The sequence below is a fragment of the Pristiophorus japonicus genome, unplaced genomic scaffold (assembly GCF_044704955.1).
Source record: "Pristiophorus japonicus isolate sPriJap1 unplaced genomic scaffold, sPriJap1.hap1 HAP1_SCAFFOLD_207, whole genome shotgun sequence".
Lineage (NCBI taxonomy): Eukaryota > Metazoa > Chordata > Chondrichthyes > Pristiophoridae > Pristiophorus > Pristiophorus japonicus.
Genome location: NW_027251767.1, coordinates 1 through 26,520, shown reverse-complemented (window position 1 = coordinate 26,520; position 26,520 = coordinate 1). Strand labels below are relative to the sequence as shown.

The 26,520-nt window shown below is 50.9% G+C and overlaps 7 non-coding genes across 7 annotated transcripts; all 7 read right to left on the bottom strand.

The window, feature by feature from the left end:
• Positions 1-318: 318 nt before the first annotated feature.
• On the bottom strand, positions 319-391 carry trnal-cag (transfer RNA leucine (anticodon CAG)). Its single transcript has one exon. It is a non-coding gene; the product is annotated as a tRNA-Leu (tRNA).
• Positions 392-1,557: 1,166 nt separating this feature from the next.
• Positions 1,558-1,630, bottom strand: trnal-cag (transfer RNA leucine (anticodon CAG)). The gene has a single exon. It is a non-coding gene; the product is annotated as a tRNA-Leu (tRNA).
• A 3,644-nt stretch (positions 1,631-5,274) lies between these two features.
• On the bottom strand, positions 5,275-5,347 carry trnam-cau (transfer RNA methionine (anticodon CAU)). Its single transcript has one exon. It is a non-coding gene; the product is annotated as a tRNA-Met (tRNA).
• Positions 5,348-17,664: 12,317 nt separating this feature from the next.
• trnal-cag (transfer RNA leucine (anticodon CAG)) lies at positions 17,665-17,737 on the bottom strand. Its single transcript has one exon. It is a non-coding gene; the product is annotated as a tRNA-Leu (tRNA).
• A 1,166-nt stretch (positions 17,738-18,903) lies between these two features.
• On the bottom strand, positions 18,904-18,976 carry trnam-cau (transfer RNA methionine (anticodon CAU)). The gene has a single exon. It is a non-coding gene; the product is annotated as a tRNA-Met (tRNA).
• Positions 18,977-20,142: 1,166 nt separating this feature from the next.
• Positions 20,143-20,215, bottom strand: trnal-cag (transfer RNA leucine (anticodon CAG)). Its single transcript has one exon. It is a non-coding gene; the product is annotated as a tRNA-Leu (tRNA).
• A 3,644-nt stretch (positions 20,216-23,859) lies between these two features.
• Positions 23,860-23,932, bottom strand: trnal-cag (transfer RNA leucine (anticodon CAG)). Its single transcript has one exon. It is a non-coding gene; the product is annotated as a tRNA-Leu (tRNA).
• Between the last annotated feature and the right edge of the window lie 2,588 nt (positions 23,933-26,520).

Here is a 26,520-nt window from a genome sequence, read left to right as displayed (position 1 = left end):
AAGTGATAAGGGGCTAGTCAGATGCAAACTGGGAGCTAATGCCAGACGTGAATGGGGAATTAGCTCAAATGGTAGAGCGCTCGCTTTGCATGTGCGAGGTAGCGGGATAAATGCCCGCATTCTCCACTTTTCTTTTGGCTCGGGTAATTGTTCAGACGCAAGAGTTGTGTCAGGTGTGGTGTGAGCCCATCTGCTTCTGAAGGTCACCGCAGGCTGAGGGACATCAAATCCTTTGGTGTGCTGTCGCAGCAAAACTTTCCGATTTTTGCATGAATGCAGCTGAAATGAAAGAAGGAAAAACTTCTATGCAAGTATCAATGCCTTCTCTAAGGATCGAACTCAGGACCTTCAGATTCTGAGACTGACACGCTGCCTACTGCGCTAAGAAGACACTTGCCAGCTTAGTAACTGGAGAATGTGACCAACTATGTTCGCTTCCGTGGCATCCAAAGCCAGAATGCAAAGATTGCAAAAATGCTCGAGCCAGGTAGGAGCCGAACCTGCAATCTTCTAATCCGTAGTCAGACGCGTTATCCATTGCACCGCCGGCCCAGGCTGTGAAAAATAGCTGCGACATCAGGAAGTACACAGGACGGGCAGCATTGAAAGGCACGCGGCAGAGAATCACCAAAGATAGGCACCTCTGCCGCTTCCCTTCGATTGACAGGTGGGGAGCGGAGCAGTGCAGTCGAAAACAAAGCAAAGCAAAGTCGTCCTTAGGTGGTTGGTTGCACTCCGTCTTGAAGCAGTGCGCATTCTTTTGAAGTAAGTATGTGCGTGGTAAGTGGCAATTCGCTAAAGGCAGAGCTCATAATATGACGAGCAGTTTGCAGCTGAACATGTTGCAGCTGAGGCACAGGACAGTGCCTTCGCCGTTTTGCTTGAACACTTGCATGTGTGTGTCAGCAGGGAGTGCCTTTGAGCAGCAATGCATGTAAAGAGCCAGCACTTTCTTTCAGGCAAAGCCTCAGGCAATAGAAGTCATCTGTCCATCAGTCAGAAAGGGCTCTCGCCTGCTCCCTCACGCTCGTGGCGGCTGCGACGTTGCGCTCAAGTCGCTTCCCTTGCGCAGGCTCGAGCTCTTCTCGGCGTCTTTCACCATATCCATGGCTTCCAGTCCTGCCCTTGCTCGCCTGCTATTGCTCAGTAACGTCGATTGGAGCAAAGCATTGAAAGTGTTCAGTGAGCAGGCCAACCTGAAGCAGGAGATTTCTGCTGGTCGTGGAATAGCGAGGAGGCAAGTGATAAGGGGCTCGTCAGATGCAAACTGGGAGCTAATGCCAGACGTGAATGGGGAATTAGCTCAAGTGGTAGAGTGCTCGCTTTGCATGTGAGAGGTAGCGGGATCAATGCCCGCATTCTCCACTTTTCTTTTGGCTCGGGTAATTGTTCAGATGCAAGAGTTGTGTCAGGTGTGGTGTGAGCCCATCTGCTTCTGAAGGTCACCGCAGGCTGAGGGACATCAAATCCTTTGGTGTGCTGTCGCAGCAAAACTTTCCGATTTTTGCATGAATGCAGCTGAAATGAAAGAAGGAAAAACTTCTATGCAAGTATCAATGCCTTCTCTAAGGATCGAACTCAGGACCTTCAGATTCTGAGACTGACACGCTGCCTACTGCGCTAAGAAGACACTTGCCAGCTTAGTAACTGGAGAATGTGACCAACTATGTTCGCTTCCGTGGCATCCAAAGCCAGAATGCAAAGATTGCAAAAATGCTCGAGCCAGGTAGGAGCCGAACCTGCAATCTTCTAATCCGTAGTCAGACGCGTTATCCATTGCGCCGCCGGCCCAGGCTGTGAAAAATAGCTGCGACATCAGGAAGTACACAAGACGGGCAGCATTGAAAGGCATGCGGCAGAGAATCACCAAAGATAGGCACCTCTGCCGCTTCCCTTCGATTGACAGGTGGGGAGCGGAGCAGTGCAGTCGAAAACAAAGCAAAGCAAAGTCGTCCTTAGGTGGTTGGTTGCACTCCGTCTTGAAGCAGTGCGCATTCTTTTGAAGTAAGTATGTGCGTGGTAAGTGGCAATTCGCTAAAGGCAGAGCTCATAATATGACGAGCAGTTTGCAGCTGAACATGTTGCAGCTGAGGCACAGGACAGTGCCTTCGCCGTTTTGCTTGAACACTTGCATGTGTGTGTCAGCAGGGAGTGCCTTTGAGCAGCAATGCATGTAAAGAGCCAGCACTTTCTTTCAGGCAAAGCCTCAGGCAATAGAAGTCATCTGTCCATCAGTCAGAAAGGGCTTTCGCCTGCTCCCTCTCGCTCGTGGCGGCTGCGACGTTGCGCTCAAGTCGCTTCCCTTGCGCAGGCTCGAGCTCTTCTCGGCGTCTTTCACCATATCCATGGCTTCCAGTCCTGCCCTTGCTCGCCTGCTATTGCTCAGTAACGTCGATTGGAGCAAAGCATTGAAAGTGTTCAGTGAGCAGGCCAACCTGAAGCAGGAGATTTCTGCTGGTCGTGGAATAGCGAGGAGGCAAGTGATAAGGGGCTAGTCAGATGCAAACTGGGAGCTAATGCCAGACGTGAATGGGGAATTAGCTCAAATGGTAGAGCGCTCGCTTTGCATGTGAGAGGTAGCGGGATCAATGCCCGCATTCTCCACTTTTCTTTTGGCTCGGGTAATTGTTCAGACGCAAGAGTTGTGTCAGGTGTGGTGTGAGCCCATCTGCTTCTGAAGGTCACCGCAGGCTGAGGGACATCAAATCCTTTGGTGTGCTGTCGCAGCAAAACTTTCCGATTTTTGCATGAATGCAGCTGAAATGAAAGAAGGAAAAACTTCTATGCAAGTATCAACGCCTTCTCTAAGGATCGAACTCAGGACCTTCAGATTCTGAGACTGACACGCTGCCTACTGCGCTAAGAAGACACTTGCCAGCTTAGTAACTGGAGAATGTGACCAACTATGTTCGCTTCCGTGGCATCCAAAGCCAGAATGCAAAGATTGCAAAAATGCTCGAGCCAGGTAGGAGCCGAACCTGCAATCTTCTAATCCGTAGTCAGACGCGTTATCCATTGCGCCGCCGGCCCAGGCTGTGAAAAATAGCTGCGACATCAGGAAGTACACAAGACGGGCAGCATTGAAAGGCATGCGGCAGAGAATCACCAAAGATAGGCACCTCTGCCGCTTCCCTTCGATTGACAGGTGGGGAGCGGAGCAGTGCAGTCGAAAACAAAGCAAAGCAAAGTCGTCCTTAGGTGGTTGGTTGCACTCCGTCTTGAAGCAGTGCGCATTCTTTTGAAGTAAGTATGTGCGTGGTAAGTGGCAATTCGCTAAAGGCAGAGCTCATAATATGACGAGCAGTTTGCAGCTGAACATGTTGCAGCTGAGGCACAGGACAGTGCCTTCGCCGTTTTGCTTGAACACTTGCATGTGTGTGTCAGCAGGGAGTGCCTTTGAGCAGCAATGCATGTAAAGAGCCAGCACTTTCTTTCAGGCAAAGCCTCAGGCAATAGAAGTCATCTGTCCATCAGTCAGAAAGGGCTCTCGCCTGCTCCCTCACGCTCGTGGCGGCTGCGACGTTGCGCTCAAGTCGCTTCCCTTGCGCAGGCTCGAGCTCTTCTCGGCATCTTTCACCATATCCATGGCTTCCAGTCCTGCCCTTGCTCGCCTGCTATTGCTCAGTAACGTCGATTGGAGCAAAGCATTGAAAGTGTTCAGTGAGCAGGCCAACCTGAAGCAGGAGATTTCTGCTGGTCGTGGAATAGCGAGGAGGCAAGTGATAAGGGGCTAGTCAGATGCAAACTGGGAGCTAATGCCAGACGTGAATGGGGAATTAGCTCAAATGGTAGAGCGCTCGCTTTGCATGTGAGAGGTAGCGGGATCAATGCCCGCATTCTCCACTTTTCTTTTGGCTCAGGTAATTGTTCAGACGCAAGAGTTGTGTCAGGTGTGGTGTGAGCGCATCTGCTTCTGAAGGTCACCGCAGGCTGAGGGACATCAAATCCTTTGGTGTGCTGTCGCAGCAAAACTTTCCGATTTTTGCATGAATGCAGCTGAAATGAAAGAAGGAAAAACTTCTATGCAAGTATCAATGCCTTCTCTAAGGATCGAACTCAGGAACTTCAGATTATGAGACTGACACGCTGCCTACTGCGCTAAGAAGACACTTGCCAGCTTAGTTACTGGAAAATGTGACCAACTATGTTCGCTTCCGTGGCATCCAAAGCCAGAATGCAAAGATTGCAAAAATGCTCGAGCCAGGTAGGAGCCGAACCTGCAATCTTCTAATCCGTAGTCAGACGCGTTATCCATTGCGCCGCCGGCCCAGGCTGTGAAAAATAGCTGCGACATCAGGAAGTACACAAGACGGGCAGCATTGAAAGGCATGCGGCAGAGAATCACCAAAGATAGGCACCTCTGCCGCTTCCCTTCGATTGACAGGTGGGGAGCGGAGCAGTGCAGTCGAAAACAAAGCAAAGCAAAGTCGTCCTTAGGTGGTTGGTTGCACTCCGTCTTGAAGCAGTGCGCATTCTTTTGAAGTAAGTATGTGCGTGGTAAGTGGCAATTCGCTAAAGGCAGAGCTCATAATATGACGAGCAGTTTGCAGCTGAACATGTTGCAGCTGAGGCACAGGACAGTGCCTTCGCCGTTTTGCTTGAACACTTGCATGTGTGTGTCAGCAGGGAGTGCCTTTGAGCAGCAATGCATGTAAAGAGCCAGCACTTTCTTTCAGGCAAAGCCTCAGGCAATAGAAGTCATCTGTCCATCAGTCAGAAAGGGCTTTCGCCTGCTCCCTCTCGCTCGTGGCAGCTGCGACGTTGCGCTCAAGTCGCTTCCCTTGCGCAGGCTCGAGCTCTTCTCGGCGTCTTTCACCATATCCATGGCTTCCAGTCCTGCCCTTGCTCGCCTGCTATTGCTCAGTAACGTCGATTGGAGCAAAGCATTGAAAGTGTTCAGTGAGCAGGCCAACCTGAAGCAGGAGATTTCTGCTGGTCGTGGAATAGCGAGGAGGCAAGTGATAAGGGGCTAGTCAGATGCAAACTGGGAGCTAATGCCAGACGTGAATGGGGAATTAGCTCAAATGGTAGAGCGCTCGCTTTGCATGTGAGAGGTAGCGGGATCAATGCCCGCATTCTCCACTTTTCTTTTGGCTCGGGTAATTGTTCAGACGCAAGAGTTGTGTCAGGTGTGGTGTGAGCCCATCTGCTTCTGAAGGTCACCGCAGGCTGAGGGACATCAAATCCTTTGGTGTGCTGTCGCAGCAAAACTTTCCGATTTTTGCATGAATGCAGCTGAAATGAAAGAAGGAAAAACTTCTATGCAAGTATCAACGCCTTCTCTAAGGATCGAACTCAGGACCTTCAGATTATGAGACTGACACGCTGCCTACTGCGCTAAGAAGACACTTGTCAGCTGAGTAACTGGAGAATGTGACCAACTATGTTCGCTTCCGTGGCATCCAAAGCCAGAATGCAAAGATTGCAAAAATGCTCGAGCCAGGTAGGAGCCGAACCTGCAATCTTCTAATCCGTAGTCAGACGCGGTATCCATTGCGCCGCCGGCCCAGGCTGTGAAAAATAGCTGCGACATCAGGAAGTACACAAGACGGGCAGCATTGAAAGGCATGCGGCAGAGAATCACCAAAGATAGGCACCTCTGCCGCTTCCCTTCGATTGACAGGTGGGGAGCGGAGCAGTGCAGTCGAAAACAAAGCAAAGCAAAGTCGTCCTTAGGTGGTTGGTTGCACTCCGTCTTGAAGCAGTGCGCATTCTTTTGAAGTAAGTATGTGCGTGGTAAGTGGCAATTCGCTAAAGGCAGAGCTCATAATATGACGAGCAGTTTGCAGCTGAACATGTTGCAGCTGAGGCACAGGACAGTGCCTTCGCCGTTTTGCTTGAACACTTGCATGTGTGTGTCAGCAGGGAGTGCCTTTGAGCAGCAATGCATGTAAAGAGCCAGCACTTTCTTTCAGGCAAAGCCTCAGGCAATAGAAGTCATCTGTCCATCAGTCAGAAAGGGCTCTCGCCTGCTCCCTCACGCTCGTGGCGGCTGCGACGTTGCGCTCAAGTCGCTTCCCTTGCGCAGGCTCGAGCTCTTCTCGGCGTCTTTCACCATATCCATGGCTTCCAGTCCTGCCCTTGCTCGCCTGCTATTGCTCAGTAACGTCGATTGGAGCAAAGCATTGAAAGTGTTCAGTGAGCAGGCCAACCTGAAGCAGGAGATTTCTGCTGGTCGTGGAATAGCGAGGAGGCAAGTGATAAGGGGCTAGTCAGATGCAAACTGGGAGCTAATGCCAGACGTGAATGGGGAATTAGCTCAAATGGTAGAGCGCTCGCTTTGCATGTGAGAGGTAGCGGGATCAATGCCTGCATTCTCCACTTTTCTTTTGGCTCGGGTAATTGTTCAGACGCAAGAGTTGTGTCAGGTGTGGTGTGAGCCCATCTGCTTCTGAAGGTCACCGCAGGCTGAGGGACATCAAATCCTTTGGTGTGCTGTCGCAGCAAAACTTTCCGATTTTTGCATGAATGCAGCTGAAATGAAAGAAGGAAAAACTTCTATGCAAGTATCAACGCCTTCTCTAAGGATCGAACTCAGGACCTTCAGATTCTGAGACTGACACGCTGCCTACTGCGCTAAGAAGACACTTGCCAGCTTAGTAACTGGAGAATGTGACCAACTATGTTCGCTTCCGTGGCATCCAAAGCCAGAATGCAAAGATTGCAAAAATGCTCGAGCCAGGTAGGAGCCGAACCTGCAATCTTCTAATCCGTAGTCAGACGCGTTATCCATTGCGCCGCCGGCCCAGGCTGTGAAAAATAGCTGCGACATCAGGAAGTACACAAGACGGGCAGCATTGAAAGGCATGCGGCAGAGAATCACCAAAGATAGGCACCTCTGCCGCTTCCCTTCGATTGACAGGTGGGGAGCGGAGCAGTGCAGTCGAAAACAAAGCAAAGCAAAGTCGTCCTTAGGTGGTTGGTTGCACTCCGTCTTGAAGCAGTGCGCATTCTTTTGAAGTAAGTATGTGCGTGGTAAGTGGCAATTCGCTAAAGGCAGAGCTCATAATATGACGAGCAGTTTGCAGCTGAACATGTTGCAGCTGAGGCACAGGACAGTGCCTTCGCCGTTTTGCTTGAACACTTGCATGTGTGTGTCAGCAGGGAGTGCCTTTGAGCAGCAATGCATGTAAAGAGCCAGCACTTTCTTTCAGGCAAAGCCTCAGGCAATAGAAGTCATCTGTCCATCAGTCAGAAAGGGCTCTCGCCTGCTCCCTCACGCTCGTGGCGGCTGCGACGTTGCGCTCAAGTCGCTTCCCTTGCGCAGGCTCGAGCTCTTCTCGGCATCTTTCACCATATCCATGGCTTCCAGTCCTGCCCTTGCTCGCCTGCTATTGCTCAGTAACGTCGATTGGAGCAAAGCATTGAAAGTGTTCAGTGAGCAGGCCAACCTGAAGCAGGAGATTTCTGCTGGTCGTGGAATAGCGAGGAGGCAAGTGATAAGGGGCTAGTCAGATGCAAACTGGGAGCTAATGTCAGACGTGAATGGGGAATTAGCTCAAATGGTAGAGCGCTTGCTTTGCATGTGAGAGGTAGCGGGATCAATGCCCGCATTCTCCACTTTTCTTTTGGCTCGGGTAATTGTTCAGACGCAAGAGTTGTGTCAGGTGTGGTGTGAGCCCATCTGCTTCTGAAGGTCACCGCAGGCTGAGGGACATCAAATCCTTTGGTGTGCTGTCGCAGCAAAACTTTCCGATTTTTGCATGAATGCAGCTGAAATGAAAGAAGGAAAAACTTCTATGCAAGTATCAATGCCTTCTCTAAGGATCGAACTCAGGAACTTCAGATTATGAGACTGACACGCTGCCTACTGCGCTAAGAAGACACTTGCCAGCTTAGTAACTGGAAAATGTGACCAACTATGTTCGCTTCCGTGGCATCCAAAGCCAGAATGCAAAGATTGCAAAAATGCTCGAGCCAGGTAGGAGCCGAACCTGCAATCTTCTAATCCGTAGTCAGACGCGTTATTCATTGCACCGCCGGCCCAGGCTGTGAAAAATAGCTGCGACATCAGGAAGTACACAAGACGGGCAGCATTGAAAGGCATGCGGCAGAGAATCACCAAAGATAGGCACCTCTGCCGCTTCCCTTCGATTGACAGGTGGGGAGCGGAGCAGTGCAGTCGAAAACAAAGCAAAGCAAAGTCGTCCTTAGGTGGTTGGTTGCACTCCGTCTTGAAGCAGTGCGCATTCTTTTGAAGTAAGTATGTGCGTGGTAAGTGGCAATTCGCTAAAGGCAGAGCTCATAATATGACGAGCAGTTTGCAGCTGAACATGTTGCAGCTGAGGCACAGGACAGTGCCTTCGCCGTTTTGCTTGAACACTTGCATGTGTGTGTCAGCAGGGAGTGCCTTTGAGCAGCAATGCATGTAAAGAGCCAGCACTTTCTTTCAGGCAAAGCCTCAGGCAATAGAAGTCATCTGTCCATCAGTCAGAAAGGGCTTTCGCCTGCTCCCTCTCGCTCGTGGCGGCTGCGACGTTGCGCTCAAGTCGCTTCCCTTGCGCAGGCTCGAGCTCTTCTCGGCGTCTTTCACCATATCCATGGCTTCCAGTCCTGCCCTTGCTCGCCTGCTATTGCTCAGTAACGTCGATTGGAGCAAAGCATTGAAAGTGTTCAGTGAGCAGGCCAACCTGAAGCAGGAGATTTCTGCTGGTCGTGGAATAGCGAGGAGGCAAGTGATAAGGGGCTAGTCAGATGCAAACTGGGAGCTAATGCCAGACGTGAATGGGGAATTAGCTCAAATGGTAGAGCGCTCGCTTTGCATGTGCGAGGTAGCGGGATAAATGCCCGCATTCTCCACTTTTCTTTTGGCTCGGGTAATTGTTCAGACGCAAGAGTTGTGTCAGGTGTGGTGTGAGCCCATCTGCTTCTGAAGGTCACCGCAGGCTGAGGGACATCAAATCCTTTGGTGTGCTGTCGCAGCAAAACTTTCCGATTTTTGCATGAATGCAGCTGAAATGAAAGAAGGAAAAACTTCTATGCAAGTATCAATGCCTTCTCTAAGGATCGAACTCAGGACCTTCAGATTCTGAGACTGACACGCTGCCTACTGCACTAAGAAGACACTTGTCAGCTGAGTAACTGGAGAATGTGACCAACTATGTTCGCTTCCGTGGCATCCAAAGCCAGAATGCAAAGATTGCAAAAATGCTCGAGCCAGGTAGGAGCCGAACCTGCAATCTTCTAATCCGTAGTCAGACGCGTTATCCATTGCACCGCCGGCCCAGGCTGTGAAAAATAGCTGCGACATCAGGAAGTACACAGGACGGGCAGCATTGAAAGGCATGCGGCAGAGAATCACCAAAGATAGGCACCTCTGCCGCTTCCCTTCGATTGACAGGTGGGGAGCGGAGCAGTGCAGTCGAAAACAAAGCAAAGCAAAGTCGTCCTTAGGTGGTTGGTTGCACTCCGTCTTGAAGCAGTGCGCATTCTTTTGAAGTAAGTATGTGCGTGGTAAGTGGCAATTCGCTAAAGGCAGAGCTCATAATATGACGAGCAGTTTGCAGCTGAACATGTTGCAGCTGAGGCACAGGACAGTGCCTTCGCCGTTTTGCTTGAACACTTGCATGTGTGTGTCAGCAGGGAGTGCCTTTGAGCAGCAATGCATGTAAAGAGCCAGCACTTTCTTTCAGGCAAAGCCTCAGGCAATAGAAGTCATCTGTCCATCAGTCAGAAAGGGCTCTCGCCTGCTCCCTCACGCTCGTGGCGGCTGCGACGTTGCGCTCAAGTCGCTTCCCTTGCGCAGGCTCGAGCTCTTCTCGGCGTCTTTCACCATATCCATGGCTTCCAGTCCTGCCCTTGCTCGCCTGCTATTGCTCAGTAACGTCGATTGGAGCAAAGCATTGAAAGTGTTCAGTGAGCAGGCCAACCTGAAGCAGGAGATTTCTGCTGGTCGTGGAATAGCGAGGAGGCAAGTGATAAGGGGCTAGTCAGATGCAAACTGGGAGCTAATGCCAGACGTGAATGGGGAATTAGCTCAAATGGTAGAGCGCTCGCTTTGCATGTGAGAGGTAGCGGGATCAATGCCCGCATTCTCCACTTTTCTTTTGGCTCGGGTAATTGTTCAGACGCAAGAGTTGTGTCAGGTGTGGTGTGAGCCCATCTGCTTCTGAAGGTCACCGCAGGTTGAGGGACATCAAATCCTTTGGTGTGCTGTCTCAGCAAAACTTTCCGATTTTTGCATGAATGCAGCTGAAATGAAAGAAGGAAAAACTTCTATGCAAGTATCAACGCCTTCTCTAAGGATCGAACTCAGGACCTTCAGATTATGAGACTGACACGCTGCCTACTGCACTAAGAAGACACTTGTCAGCTGAGTAACTGGAGAATGTGACCAACTATGTTCGCTTCCGTGGCATCCAAAGCCAGAATGCAAAGATTGCAAAAATGCTCGAGCCAGGTAGGAGCCGAACCTGCAATCTTCTAATCCGTAGTCAGACGCGGTATCCATTGCGCCGCCGGCCCAGGCTGTGAAAAATAGCTGCGACATCAGGAAGTACACAAGACGGGCAGCATTGAAAGGCATGCGGCAGAGAATCACCAAAGATAGGCACCTCTGCCGCTTCCCTTCGATTGACAGGTGGGGAGCGGAGCAGTGCAGTCGAAAACAAAGCAAAGCAAAGTCGTCCTTAGGTGGTTGGTTGCACTCCGTCTTGAAGCAGTGCGCATTCTTTTGAAGTAAGTATGTGCGTGGTAAGTGGCAATTCGCTAAAGGCAGAGCTCATAATATGACGAGCAGTTTGCAGCTGAACATGTTGCAGCTGAGGCACAGGACAGTGCCTTCGCCGTTTTGCTTGAACACTTGCATGTGTGTGTCAGCAGGGAGTGCCTTTGAGCTGCAATGCATGTAAAGAGCCAGCACTTTCTTTCAGGCAAAGCCTCAGGCAATAGAAGTCATCTGTCCATCAGTCAGAAAGGGCTTTCGCCTGCTCCCTCTCGCTCGTGGCGGCTGCGACGTTGCGCTCAAGTCGCTTCCCTTGCGCAGGCTCGAGCTCTTCTCGGCGTCTTTCACCATATCCATGGCTTCCAGTCCTGCCCTTGCTCGCCTGCTATTGCTCAGTAACGTCGATTGGAGCAAAGCATTGAAAGTGTTCAGTGAGCAGGCCAACCTGAAGCAGGAGATTTCTGCTGGTCGTGGAATAGCGAGGAGGCAAGTGATAAGGGGCTAGTCAGATGCAAACTGGGAGCTAATGCCAGACGTGAATGGGGAATTAGCTCAAATGGTAGAGCGCTCGCTTTGCATGTGAGAGGTAGCGGGATCAATGCCCGCATTCTCCACTTTTCTTTTGGCTCGGGTAATTGTTCAGACGCAAGAGTTGTGTCAGGTGTGGTGTGAGCCCATCTGCTTCTGAAGGTCACCGCAGGCTGAGGGACATCAAATCCTTTGGTGTGCTGTCGCAGCAAAACTTTCCGATTTTTGCATGAATGCAGCTGAAATGAAAGAAGGAAAAACTTCTATGCAAGTATCAACGCCTTCTCTAAGGATCGAACTCAGGACCTTCAGATTCTGAGACTGACACGCTGCCTACTGCGCTAAGAAGACACTTGCCAGCTAAGTAACTGGAGAATGTGACCAACTATGTTCGCTTCCGTGGCATCCAAAGCCAGAATGCAAAGATTGCAAAAATGCTCGAGCCAGGTAGGAGCCGAACCTGCAATCTTCTAATCCGTAGTCAGACGCGTTATCCATTGCGCCGCCGGCCCAGGCTGTGAAAAATAGCTGCGACATCAGGAAGTACACAAGACGGGCAGCATTGAAAGGCATGCGGCAGAGAATCACCAAAGATAGGCACCTCTGCCGCTTCCCTTCGATTGACAGGTGGGGAGCGGAGCAGTGCAGTCGAAAACAAAGCAAAGCAAAGTCGTCCTTAGGTGGTTGGTTGCACTCCGTCTTGAAGCAGTGCGCATTCTTTTGAAGTAAGTATGTGCGTGGTAAGTGGCAATTCGCTAAAGGCAGAGCTCATAATATGACGAGCAGTTTGCAGCTGAACATGTTGCAGCTGAGGCACAGGACAGTGCCTTCGCCGTTTTGCTTGAACACTTGCATGTGTGTGTCAGCAGGGAGTGCCTTTGAGCAGCAATGCATGTAAAGAGCCAGCACTTTCTTTCAGGCAAAGCCTCAGGCAATAGAAGTCATCTGTCCATCAGTCAGAAAGGGCTTTCGCCTGCTCCCTCTCGCTCGTGGCGGCTGCGACGTTGCGCTCAAGTCGCTTCCCTTGCGCAGGCTCGAGCTCTTCTCGGCGTCTTTCACCATATCCATGGCTTCCAGTCCTGCCCTTGCTCGCCTGCTATTGCTCAGTAACGTCGATTGGAGCAAAGCATTGAAAGTGTTCAGTGAGCAGGCCAACCTGAAGCAGGAGATTTCTGCTGGTCGTGGAATAGCGAGGAGGCAAGTGATAAGGGGCTAGTCAGATGCAAACTGGGAGCTAATGCCAGACGTGAATGGGGAATTAGCTCAAATGGTAGAGCGCTCGCTTTGCATGTGCGAGGTAGCGGGATAAATGCCCGCATTCTCCACTTTTCTTTTGGCTCGGGTAATTGTTCAGACGCAAGAGTTGTGTCAGGTGTGGTGTGAGCCCATCTGCTTCTGAAGGTCACCGCAGGCTGAGGGACATCAAATCCTTTGGTGTGCTGTCGCAGCAAAACTTTCCGATTTTTGCATGAATGCAGCTGAAATGAAAGAAGGAAAAACTTCTATGCAAGTATCAATGCCTTCTCTAAGGATCGAACTCAGGACCTTCAGATTCTGAGACTGACACGCTGCCTACTGCACTAAGAAGACACTTGTCAGCTGAGTAACTGGAGAATGTGACCAACTATGTTCGCTTCCGTGGCATCCAAAGCCAGAATGCAAAGATTGCAAAAATGCTCGAGCCAGGTAGGAGCCGAACCTGCAATCTTCTAATCCGTAGTCAGACGCGTTATCCATTGCACCGCCGGCCCAGGCTGTGAAAAATAGCTGCGACATCAGGAAGTACACAGGACGGGCAGCATTGAAAGGCATGCGGCAGAGAATCACCAAAGATAGGCACCTCTGCCGCTTCCCTTCGATTGACAGGTGGGGAGCGGAGCAGTGCAGTCGAAAACAAAGCAAAGCAAAGTCGTCCTTAGGTGGTTGGTTGCACTCCGTCTTGAAGCAGTGCGCATTCTTTTGAAGTAAGTATGTGCGTGGTAAGTGGCAATTCGCTAAAGGCAGAGCTCATAATATGACGAGCAGTTTGCAGCTGAACATGTTGCAGCTGAGGCACAGGACAGTGCCTTCGCCGTTTTGCTTGAACACTTGCATGTGTGTGTCAGCAGGGAGTGCCTTTGAGCAGCAATGCATGTAAAGAGCCAGCACTTTCTTTCAGGCAAAGCCTCAGGCAATAGAAGTCATCTGTCCATCAGTCAGAAAGGGCTCTCGCCTGCTCCCTCACGCTCGTGGCGGCTGCGACGTTGCGCTCAAGTCGCTTCCCTTGCGCAGGCTCGAGCTCTTCTCGGCGTCTTTCACCATATCCATGGCTTCCAGTCCTGCCCTTGCTCGCCTGCTATTGCTCAGTAACGTCGATTGGAGCAAAGCATTGAAAGTGTTCAGTGAGCAGGCCAACCTGAAGCAGGAGATTTCTGCTGGTCGTGGAATAGCGAGGAGGCAAGTGATAAGGGGCTAGTCAGATGCAAACTGGGAGCTAATGCCAGACGTGAATGGGGAATTAGCTCAAATGGTAGAGCGCTCGCTTTGCATGTGAGAGGTAGCGGGATCAATGCCCGCATTCTCCACTTTTCTTTTGGCTCGGGTAATTGTTCAGACGCAAGAGTTGTGTCAGGTGTGGTGTGAGCCCATCTGCTTCTGAAGGTCACCGCAGGTTGAGGGACATCAAATCCTTTGGTGTGCTGTCTCAGCAAAACTTTCCGATTTTTGCATGAATGCAGCTGAAATGAAAGAAGGAAAAACTTCTATGCAAGTATCAACGCCTTCTCTAAGGATCGAACTCAGGACCTTCAGATTATGAGACTGACACGCTGCCTACTGCACTAAGAAGACACTTGTCAGCTGAGTAACTGGAGAATGTGACCAACTATGTTCGCTTCCGTGGCATCCAAAGCCAGAATGCAAAGATTGCAAAAATGCTCGAGCCAGGTAGGAGCCGAACCTGCAATCTTCTAATCCGTAGTCAGACGCGGTATCCATTGCGCCGCCGGCCCAGGCTGTGAAAAATAGCTGCGACATCAGGAAGTACACAAGACGGGCAGCATTGAAAGGCATGCGGCAGAGAATCACCAAAGATAGGCACCTCTGCCGCTTCCCTTCGATTGACAGGTGGGGAGCGGAGCAGTGCAGTCGAAAACAAAGCAAAGCAAAGTCGTCCTTAGGTGGTTGGTTGCACTCCGTCTTGAAGCAGTGCGCATTCTTTTGAAGTAAGTATGTGCGTGGTAAGTGGCAATTCGCTAAAGGCAGAGCTCATAATATGACGAGCAGTTTGCAGCTGAACATGTTGCAGCTGAGGCACAGGACAGTGCCTTCGCCGTTTTGCTTGAACACTTGCATGTGTGTGTCAGCAGGGAGTGCCTTTCAGCTGCAATGCATGTAAAGAGCCAGCACTTTCTTTCAGGCAAAGCCTCAGGCAATAGAAGTCATCTGTCCATCAGTCAGAAAGGGCTTTCGCCTGCTCCCTCTCGCTCGTGGCGGCTGCGACGTTGCGCTCAAGTCGCTTCCCTTGCGCAGGCTCGAGCTCTTCTCGGCGTCTTTCACCATATCCATGGCTTCCAGTCCTGCCCTTGCTCGCCTGCTATTGCTCAGTAACGTCGATTGGAGCAAAGCATTGAAAGTGTTCAGTGAGCAGGCCAACCTGAAGCAGGAGATTTCTGCTGGTCGTGGAATAGCGAGGAGGCAAGTGATAAGGGGCTAGTCAGATGCAAACTGGGAGCTAATGCCAGACGTGAATGGGGAATTAGCTCAAATGGTAGAGCGCTCGCTTTGCATGTGAGAGGTAGCGGGATCAATGCCCGCATTCTCCACTTTTCTTTTGGCTCGGGTAATTGTTCAGACGCAAGAGTTGTGTCAGGTGTGGTGTGAGCCCATCTGCTTCTGAAGGTCACCGCAGGCTGAGGGACATCAAATCCTTTGGTGTGCTGTCGCAGCAAAACTTTCCGATTTTTGCATGAATGCAGCTGAAATGAAAGAAGGAAAAACTTCTATGCAAGTATCAACGCCTTCTCTAAGGATCGAACTCAGGACCTTCAGATTCTGAGACTGACACGCTGCCTACTGCGCTAAGAAGACACTTGCCAGCTAAGTAACTGGAGAATGTGACCAACTATGTTCGCTTCCGTGGCATCCAAAGCCAGAATGCAAAGATTGCAAAAATGCTCGAGCCAGGTAGGAGCCGAACCTGCAATCTTCTAATCCGTAGTCAGACGCGTTATCCATTGCGCCGCCGGCCCAGGCTGTGAAAAATAGCTGCGACATCAGGAAGTACACAAGACGGGCAGCATTGAAAGGCATGCGGCAGAGAATCACCAAAGATAGGCACCTCTGCCGCTTCCCTTCGATTGACAGGTGGGGAGCGGAGCAGTGCAGTCGAAAACAAAGCAAAGCAAAGTCGTCCTTAGGTGGTTGGTTGCACTCCGTCTTGAAGCAGTGCGCATTCTTTTGAAGTAAGTATGTGCGTGGTAAGTGGCAATTCGCTAAAGGCAGAGCTCATAATATGACGAGCAGTTTGCAGCTGAACATGTTGCAGCTGAGGCACAGGACAGTGCCTTCGCCGTTTTGCTTGAACACTTGCATGTGTGTGTCAGCAGGGAGTGCCTTTGAGCAGCAATGCATGTAAAGAGCCAGCACTTTCTTTCAGGCAAAGCCTCAGGCAATAGAAGTCATCTGTCCATCAGTCAGAAAGGGCTCTCGCCTGCTCCCTCACGCTCGTGGCGGCTGCGACGTTGCGTTCAAGTCGCTTCCCTTGCGCAGGCTCGAGCTCTTCTCGGCATCTTTCACCATATCCATGGCTTCCAGTCCTGCCCTTGCTCGCCTGCTATTGCTCAGTAACGTCGATTGGAGCAAAGCATTGAAAGTGTTCAGTGAGCAGGCCAACCTGAAGCAGGAGATTTCTGCTGGTCGTGGAATAGCGAGGAGGCAAGTGATAAGGGGCTAGTCAGATGCAAACTGGGAGCTAATGCCAGACGTGAATGGGGAATTAGCTCAAATGGTAGAGCGCTCGCTTTGCATGTGAGAGGTAGCGGGATCAATGCCCGCATTCTCCACTTTTCTTTTGGCTCGGGTAATTGTTCAGACGCAAGAGTTGTGTCAGGTGTGGTGTGAGCCCATCTGCTTCTGAAGGTCACCGCAGGCTGAGGGACATCAAATCCTTTGGTGTGCTGTCGCAGCAAAACTTTCCGATTTTTGCATGAATGCAGCTGAAATGAAAGAAGGAAAAACTTCTATGCAAGTATCAATGCCTTCTCTAAGGATCGAACTCAGGAACTTCAGATTATGAGACTGACACGCTGCCTACTGCGCTAAGAAGACACTTGCCAGCTTAGTAACTGGAAAATGTGACCAACTATGTTCGCTTCCGTGGCATCCAAAGCCAGAATGCAAAGATTGCAAAAATGCTCGAGCCAGGTAGGAGCCGAACCTGCAATCTTCTAATCCGTAGTCAGACGCGTTATCCATTGCGCCGCCGGCCCAGGCTGTGAAAAATAGCTGCGACATCAGGAAGTACACAAGACGGGCAGCATTGAAAGGCATGCGGCAGAGAATCACCAAAGATAGGCACCTCTGCCGCTTCCCTTCGATTGACAGGTGGGGAGCGGAGCAGTGCAGTCGAAAACAAAGCAAAGCAAAGTCGTCCTTAGGTGGTTGGTTGCACTCCGTCTTGAAGCAGTGCGCATTCTTTTGAAGTAAGTATGTGCGTGGTAAGTGGCAATTCGCTAAAGGCAGAGCTCATAATATGACGAGCAGTTTGCAGCTGAACATGTTGCAGCTGAGGCACAGGACAGTGCCTTCGCCGTTTTGCTTGAACACTTGCATGTGTGTGTCAGCAGGGAGTGCCTTTGAGCAGCAATGCATGTAAAGAGCCAGCACTTTCTTTCAGGCAAAGCCTCAGGCAATAGAAGTCATCTGTCCATCAGTCAGAAAGGGCTCTCGCCTGCTCCCTCACGCTCGTGGCGGCTGCGACGTTGCGCTCAAGTCGCTTCCCTTGCGCAGGCTCGAGCTCTTCTCGGCGTCTTTCACCATATCCATGGCTTCCAGTCCTGCCCTTGCTCGCCTGCTATTGCTCAGTAACGTCGATTGGAGCAAAGCATTGAAAGTGTTCAGTGAGCAGGCCAACCTGAAGCAGGAGATTTCTGCTGGTCGTGGAATAGCGAGGAGGCAAGTGATAAGGGGCTAGTCAGATGCAAACTGGGAGCTAATGCCAGACGTGAATGGGGAATTAGCTCAAGTGGTAGAGCGCTCGCTTTGCATGTGAGAGGTAGCGGGATCAATGCCCGCATTCTCCACTTTTCTTTTGGCTCGGGTAATTGTTCAGATGCAAGAGTTGTGTCAGGTGTGGTGTGAGCCCATCTGCTTCTGAAGGTCACCGCAGGCTGAGGGACATCAAATCCTTTGGTGTGCTGTCGCAGCAAAACTTTCCGATTTTTGCATGAATGCAGCTGAAATGAAAGAAGGAAAAACTTCTATGCAAGTATCAATGCCTTCTCTAAGGATCGAACTCAGGACCTTCAGATTCTGAGACTGACACGCTGCCTACTGCGCTAAGAAGACACTTGCCAGCTTAGTAACTGGAGAATGTGACCAACTATGTTCGCTTCCGTGGCATCCAAAGCCAGAATGCAAAGATTGCAAAAATGCTCGAGCCAGGTAGGAGCCGAACCTGCAATCTTCTAATCCGTAGTCAGACGCGTTATCCATTGCGCCGCCGGCCCAGGCTGTGAAAAATAGCTGCGACATCAGGAAGTACACAAGACGGGCAGCATTGAAAGGCATGCGGCAGAGAATCACCAAAGATAGGCACCTCTGCCGCTTCCCTTCGATTGACAGGTGGGGAGCGGAGCAGTGCAGTCGAAAACAAAGCAAAGCAAAGTCGTCCTTAGGTGGTTGGTTGCACTCCGTCTTGAAGCAGTGCGCATTCTTTTGAAGTAAGTATGTGCGTGGTAAGTGGCAATTCGCTAAAGGCAGAGCTCATAATATGACGAGCAGTTTGCAGCTGAACATGTTGCAGCTGAGGCACAGGACAGTGCCTTCGCCGTTTTGCTTGAACACTTGCATGTGTGTGTCAGCAGGGAGTGCCTTTGAGCAGCAATGCATGTAAAGAGCCAGCACTTTCTTTCAGGCAAAGCCTCAGGCAATAGAAGTCATCTGTCCATCAGTCAGAAAGGGCTTTCGCCTGCTCCCTCTCGCTCGTGGCGGCTGCGACGTTGCGCTCAAGTCGCTTCCCTTGCGCAGGCTCGAGCTCTTCTCGGCGTCTTTCACCATATCCATGGCTTCCAGTCCTGCCCTTGCTCGCCTGCTATTGCTCAGAAACGTCGATTGGAGCAAAGCATTGAAAGTGTTCAGTGAGCAGGCCAACCTGAAGCAGGAGATTTCTGCTGGTCGTGGAATAGCGAGGAGGCAAGTGATAAGGGGCTAGTCAGATGCAAACTGGGAGCTAATGCCAGACGTGAATGGGGAATTAGCTCAAATGGTAGAGCGCTCGCTTTGCATGTGAGAGGTAGCGGGATCAATGCCCGCATTCTCCACTTTTCTTTTGGCTCGGGTAATTGTTCAGACGCAAGAGTTGTGTCAGGTGTGGTGTGAGCCCATCTGCTTCTGAAGGTCACCGCAGGCTGAGGGACATCAAATCCTTTGGTGTGCTGTCGCAGCAAAACTTTCCGATTTTTGCATGAATGCAGCTGAAATGAAAGAAGGAAAAACTTCTATGCAAGTATCAACGCCTTCTCTAAGGATCGAACTCAGGACCTTCAGATTATGAGACTGACACGCTGCCTACTGCGCTAAGAAGACACTTGTCAGCTGAGTAACTGGAGAATGTGACCAACTATGTTCGCTTCCGTGGCATCCAAAGCCAGAATGCAAAGATTGCAAAAATGCTCGAGCCAGGTAGGAGCCGAACCTGCAATCTTCTAATCCGTAGTCAGACGCGTTATCCATTGCGCCGCCGGCCCAGGCTGTGAAAAATAGCTGCGACATCAGGAAGTACACAGGACGGGCAGCATTGAAAGGCATGCGGCAGAGAATCACCAAAGATAGGCACCTCTGCCGCTTCCCTTCGATTGACAGGTGGGGAGCGGAGCAGTGCAGTCGAAAACAAAGCAAAGCAAAGTCGTCCTTAGGTGGTTGGTTGCACTCCGTCTTGAAGCAGTGCGCATTCTTTTGAAGTAAGTATGTGCGTGGTAAGTGGCAATTCGCTAAAGGCAGAGCTCATAATATGACGAGCAGTTTGCAGCTGAACATGTTGCAGCTGAGGCACAGGACAGTGCCTTCGCCGTTTTGCTTGAACACTTGCATGTGTGTGTCAGCAGGGAGTGCCTTTGAGCAGCAATGCATGTAAAGAGCCAGCACTTTCTTTCAGGCAAAGCCTCAGGCAATAGAAGTCATCTGTCCATCAGTCAGAAAGGGCTTTCGCCTGCTCCCTCTCGCTCGTGGCGGCTGCGACGTTGCGCTCAAGTCGCTTCCCTTGCGCAGGCTCGAGCTCTTCTCGGCGTCTTTCACCATATCCATGGCTTCCAGTCCTGCCCTTGCTCGCCTGCTATTGCTCAGTAACGTCGATTGGAGCAAAGCATTGAAAGTGTTCAGTGAGCAGGCCAACCTGAAGCAGGAGATTTCTGCTGGTCGTGGAATAGCGAGGAGGCAAGTGATAAGGGGCTAGTCAGATGCAAACTGGGAGCTAATGCCAGACGTGAATGGGGAATTAGCTCAAATGGTAGAGCGCTCGCTTTGCATGTGAGAGGTAGCGGGATCAATGCCCGCATTCTCCACTTTTCTTTTGGCTCGGGTAATTGTTCAGACGCAAGAGTTGTGTCAGGTGTGGTGTGAGCCCATCTGCTTCTGAAGGTCACCGCAGGCTGAGGGACATCAAATCCTTTGGTGTGCTGTCGCAGCAAAACTTTCCGATTTTTGCATGAATGCAGCTGAAATGAAAGAAGGAAAAACTTCTATGCAAGTATCAATGCCTTCTCTAAGGATCGAACTCAGGACCTTCAGATTCTGAGACTGACACGCTGCCTACTGCGCTAAGAAGACACTTGCCAGCTTAGTAACTGGAGAATGTGACCAACTATGTTCGCTTCCGTGGCATCCAAAGCCAGAATGCAAAGATTGCAAAAATGCTCGAGCCAGGTAGGAGCCGAACCTGCAATCTTCTAATCCGTAGTCAGACGCGTTATCCATTGCGCCGCCGGCCCAGGCTGTGAAAAATAGCTGCGACATCAGGAAGTACACAAGACGGGCAGCATTGAAAGGCATGCGGCAGAGAATCACCAAAGATAGGCACCTCTGCCGCTTCCCTTCGATTGACAGGTGGGGAGCGGAGCAGTGCAGTCGAAAACAAAGCAAAGCAAAGTCGTCCTTAGGTGGTTGGTTGCACTCCGTCTTGAAGCAGTGCGCATTCTTTTGAAGTAAGTATGTGCGTGGTAAGTGGCAATTCGCTAAAGGCAGAGCTCATAATATGACGAGCAGTTTGCAGCTGAACATGTTGCAGCTGAGGCACAGGACAGTGCCTTCGCCGTTTTGCTTGAACACTTGCATGTGTGTGTCAGCAGGGAGTGCCTTTGAGCAGCAATGCATGTAAAGAGCCAGCACTTTCTTTCAGGCAAAGCCTCAGGCAATAGAAGTCATCTGTCCATCAGTCAGAAAGGGCTCTCGCCTGCTCCCTCTCGCTCGTGGCGGCTGCGACGTTGCGCTCAAGTCGCTTCCCTTGCGCAGGCTCGAGCTCTTCTCGGCGTCTTTCACCATATCCATGGCTTCCAGTCCTGCCCTTGCTCGCCTGCTATTGCTCAGTAACGTCGATTGGAGCAAAGCATTGAAAGTGTTCAGTGAGCAGGCCAACCTGAAGCAGGAGATTTCTGCTGGTCGTGGAATAGCGAGGAGGCAAGTGATAAGGGGCTAGTCAGATGCAAACTGGGAGCTAATGCCAGACGTGAATGGGGAATTAGCTCAAATGGTAGAGCGCTCGCTTTGCATGTGCGAGGTAGCGGGATAAATGCCCGCATTCTCCACTTTTCTTTTGGCTCGGGTAATTGTTCAGACGCAAGAGTTGTGTCAGGTGTGGTGTGAGCCCATCTGCTTCTGAAGGTCACCGCAGGCTGAGGGACATCAAATCCTTTGGTGTGCTGTCGCAGCAAAACTTTCCGATTTTTGCATGAATGCAGCTGAAATGAAAGAAGGAAAAACTTCTATGCAAGTATCAACGCCTTCTCTAAGGATCGAACTCAGGACCTTCAGATTCTGAGACTGACACGCTGCCTACTGCGCTAAGAAGACACTTGCCAGCTTAGTAACTGGAGAATGTGACCAACTATGTTCGCTTCCGTGGCATCCAAAGCCAGAATGCAAAGATTGCAAAAATGCTCGAGCCAGGTAGGAGCCGAACCTGCAATCTTCTAATCCGTAGTCAGACGCGTTATCCATTGCGCCGCCGGCCCAGGCTGTGAAAAATAGCTGCGACATCAGGAAGTACACAGGACGGGCAGCATTGAAAGGCATGCGGCAGAGAATCACCAAAGATAGGCACCTCTGCCGCTTCCCTTCGATTGACAGGTGGGGAGCGGAGCAGTGCAGTCGAAAACAAAGCAAAGCAAAGTCGTCCTTAGGTGGTTGGTTGCACTCCGTCTTGAAGCAGTGCGCATTCTTTTGAAGTAAGTATGTGCGTGGTAAGTGGCAATTCGCTAAAGGCAGAGCTCATAATATGACGAGCAGTTTGCAGCTGAACATGTTGCAGCTGAGGCACAGGACAGTGCCTTCGCCGTTTTGCTTGAACACTTGCATGTGTGTGTCAGCAGGGAGTGCCTTTGAGCAGCAATGCATGTAAAGAGCCAGCACTTTCTTTCAGGCAAAGCCTCAGGCAATAGAAGTCATCTGTCCATCAGTCAGAAAGGGCTTTCGCCTGCTCCCTCTCGCTCGTGGCGGCTGCGACGTTGCGCTCAAGTCGCTTCCCTTGCGCAGGCTCGAGCTCTTCTCGGCATCTTTCACCATATCCATGGCTTCCAGTCCTGCCCTTGCTCGCCTGCTATTGCTCAGTAACGTCGATTGGAGCAAAGCATTGAAAGTGTTCAGTGAGCAGGCCAACCTGAAGCAGGAGATTTCTGCTGGTCGTGGAATAGCGAGGAGGCAAGTGATAAGGGGCTAGTCAGATGCAAACTGGGAGCTAATGCCAGACGTGAATGGGGAATTAGCTCAAATGGTAGAGCGCTCGCTTTGCATGTGAGAGGTAGCGGGATCAATGCCCGCATTCTCCACTTTTCTTTTGGCTCGGGTAATTGTTCAGACGCAAGAGTTGTGTCAGGTGTGGTGTGAGCCCATCTGCTTCTGAAGGTCACCGCAGGCTGAGGGACATCAAATCCTTTGGTGTGCTGTCGCAGCAAAACTTTCCGATTTTTGCATGAATGCAGCTGAAATGAAAGAAGGAAAAACTTCTATGCAAGTATCAATGCCTTCTCTAAGGATCGAACTCAGGAACTTCAGATTATGAGACTGACACGCTGCCTACTGCGCTAAGAAGACACTTGCCAGCTTAGTAACTGGAAAATGTGACCAAATATGTTCGCTTCCGTGGCATCCAAAGCCAGAATGCAAAGATTGCAAAAATGCTCGAGCCAGGTAGGAGCCGAACCTGCAATCTTCTAATCCGTAGTCAGACGCGTTATCCATTGCGCCGCCGGCCCAGGCTGTGAAAAATAGCTGCGACATCAGGAAGTACACAAGACGGGCAGCATTGAAAGGCATGCGGCAGAGAATCACCAAAGATAGGCACCTCTGCCGCTTCCCTTCGATTGACAGGTGGGGAGCGGAGCAGTGCAGTCGAAAACAAAGCAAAGCAAAGTCGTCCTTAGGTGGTTGGTTGCACTCCGTCTTGAAGCAGTGCGCATTCTTTTGAAGTAAGTATGTGCGTGGTAAGTGGCAATTCGCTAAAGGCAGAGCTCATAATATGACGAGCAGTTTGCAGCTGAACATGTTGCAGCTGAGGCACAGGACAGTGCCTTCGCCGTTTTGCTTGAACACTTGCATGTGTGTGTCAGCAGGGAGTGCCTTTGAGCAGCAATGCATGTAAAGAGCCAGCACTTTCTTTCAGGCAAAGCCTCAGGCAATAGAAGTCATCTGTCCATCAGTCAGAAAGGGCTTTCGCCTGCTCCCTCTCGCTCGTGGCGGCTGCGACGTTGCGCTCAAGTCGCTTCCCTTGCGCAGGCTCGAGCTCTTCTCGGCGTCTTTCACCATATCCATGGCTTCCAGTCCTGCCCTTGCTCGCCTGCTATTGCTCAGTAACGTCGATTGGAGCAAAGCATTGAAAGTGTTCAGTGAGCAGGCCAACCTGAAGCAGGAGATTTCTGCTGGTCGTGGAATAGCGAGGAGGCAAGTGATAAGGGGCTAGTCAGATGCAAACTGGGAGCTAATGCCAGACGTGAATGGGGAATTAGCTCAAATGGTAGAGCGCTCGCTTTGCATGTGAGAGGTAGCGGGATCAATGCCCGCATTCTCCACTTTTCTTTTGGCTCGGGTAATTGTTCAGACGCAAGAGTTGTGTCAGGTGTGGTGTGAGCCCATCTGCTTCTGAAGGTCACCGCAGGCTGAGGGACATCAAATCCTTTGGTGTGCTGTCGCAGCAAAACTTTCCGATTTTTGCATGAATGCAGCTGAAATGAAAGAAGGAAAAACTTCTATGCAAGTATCAATGCCTTCTCTAAGGATCGAACTCAGGACCTTCAGATTCTGAGACTGACACGCTGCCTACTGCGCTAAGAAGACACTTGCCAGCTTAGTAACTGGAGAATGTGACCAACTATGTTCGCTTCCGTGGCATCCAAAGCCAGAATGCAAAGATTGCAAAAATGCTCGAGCCAGGTAGGAGCCGAACCTGCAATCTTCTAATCCGTAGTCAGACGCGTTATCCATTGCGCCGCCGGCCCAGGCTGTGAAAAATAGCTGCGACATCAGGAAGTACACAAGACGGGCAGCATTGAAAGGCATGCGGCAGAGAATCACCAAAGATAGGCACCTCTGCCGCTTCCCTTCGATTGACAGGTGGGGAGCGGAGCAGTGCAGTCGAAAACAAAGCAAAGCAAAGTCGTCCTTAGGTGGTTGGTTGCACTCCGTCTTGAAGCAGTGCGCATTCTTTTGAAGTAAGTATGTGCGTGGTAAGTGGCAATTCGCTAAAGGCAGAGCTCATAATATGACGAGCAGTTTGCAGCTGAACATGTTGCAGCTGAGGCACAGGACAGTGCCTTCGCCGTTTTGCTTGAACACTTGCATGTGTGTGTCAGCAGGGAGTGCCTTTGAGCAGCAATGCATGTAAAGAGCCAGCACTTTCTTTCAGGCAAAGCCTCAGGCAATAGAAGTCATCTGTCCATCAGTCAGAAAGGGCTTTCGCCTGCTCCCTCTCGCTCGTGGCGGCTGCGACGTTGCGCTCAAGTCGCTTCCCTTGCGCAGGCTCGAGCTCTTCTCGGCGTCTTTCACCATATCCATGGCTTCCAGTCCTGCCCTTGCTCGCCTGCTATTGCTCAGTAACGTCGATTGGAGCAAAGCATTGAAAGTGTTCAGTGAGCAGGCCAACCTGAAGCAGGAGATTTCTGCTGGTCGTGGAATAGCGAGGAGGCAAGTGATAAGGGGCTAGTCAGATGCAAACTGGGAGCTAATGCCAGACGTGAATGGGGAATTAGCTCAAATGGTAGAGCGCTCGCTTTGCATGTGAGAGGTAGCGGGATCAATGCCCGCATTCTCCACTTTTCTTTTGGCTCGGGTAATTGTTCAGACGCAAGAGTTGTGTCAGGTGTGGTGTGAGCCCATCTGCTTCTGAAGGTCACCGCAGGCTGAGGGACATCAAATCCTTTGGTGTGCTGTCGCAGCAAAACTTTCCGATTTTTGCATGAATGCAGCTGAAATGAAAGAAGGAAAAACTTCTATGCAAGTATCAACGCCTTCTCTAAGGATCGAACTCAGGAACTTCAGATTATGAGACTGACACGCTGCCTACTGCGCTAAGAAGACACTTGCCAGCTTAGTAACTGGAAAATGTGACCAACTATGTTCGCTTCCGTGGCATCCAAAGCCAGAATGCAAAGATTGCAAAAATGCTCGAGCCAGGTAGGAGCCGAACCTGCAATCTTCTAATCCGTAGTCAGACGCGTTATCCATTGCGCCGCCGGCCCAGGCTGTGAAAAATAGCTGCGACATCAGGAAGTACACAAGACGGGCAGCATTGAAAGGCATGCGGCAGAGAATCACCAAAGATAGGCACCTCTGCCGCTTCCCTTCGATTGACAGGTGGGGAGCGGAGCAGTGCAGTCGAAAACAAAGCAAAGCAAAGTCGTCCTTAGGTGGTTGGTTGCACTCCGTCTTGAAGCAGTGCGCATTCTTTTGAAGTAAGTATGTGCGTGGTAAGTGGCAATTCGCTAAAGGCAGAGCTCATAATATGACGAGCAGTTTGCAGCTGAACATGTTGCAGCTGAGGCACAGGACAGTGCCTTCGCCGTTTTGCTTGAACACTTGCATGTGTGTGTCAGCAGGGAGTGCCTTTGAGCAGCAATGCATGTAAAGAGCCAGCACTTTCTTTCAGGCAAAGCCTCAGGCAATAGAAGTCATCTGTCCATCAGTCAGAAAGGGCTTTCGCCTGCTCCCTCTCGCTCGTGGCGGCTGCGACGTTGCGCTCAAGTCGCTTCCCTTGCGCAGGCTCGAGCTCTTCTCGGCGTCTTTCACCATATCCATGGCTTCCAGTCCTGCCCTTGCTCGCCTGCTATTGCTCAGTAACGTCGATTGGAGCAAAGCATTGAAAGTGTTCAGTGAGCAGGCCAACCTGAAGCAGGAGATTTCTGCTGGTCGTGGAATAGCGAGGAGGCAAGTGATAAGGGGCTAGTCAGATGCAAACTGGGAGCTAATGCCAGACGTGAATGGGGAATTAGCTCAAATGGTAGAGCGCTCGCTTTGCATGTGAGAGGTAGCGGGATCAATGCCCGCATTCTCCACTTTTCTTTTGGCTCGGGTAATTGTTCAGACGCAAGAGTTGTGTCAGGTGTGGTGTGAGCCCATCTGCTTCTGAAGGTCACCGCAGGCTGAGGGACATCAAATCCTTTGGTGTGCTGTCGCAGCAAAACTTTCCGATTTTTGCATGAATGCAGCTGAAATGAAAGAAGGAAAAACTTCTATGCAAGTATCAACGCCTTCTCTAAGGATCGAACTCAGGACCTTCAGATTCTGAGACTGACACGCTGCCTACTGCGCTAAGAAGACACTTGCCAGCTTAGTAACTGGAGAATGTGACCAACTATGTTCGCTTCCGTGGCATCCAAAGCCAGAATGCAAAGATTGCAAAAATGCTCGAGCCAGGTAGGAGCCGAACC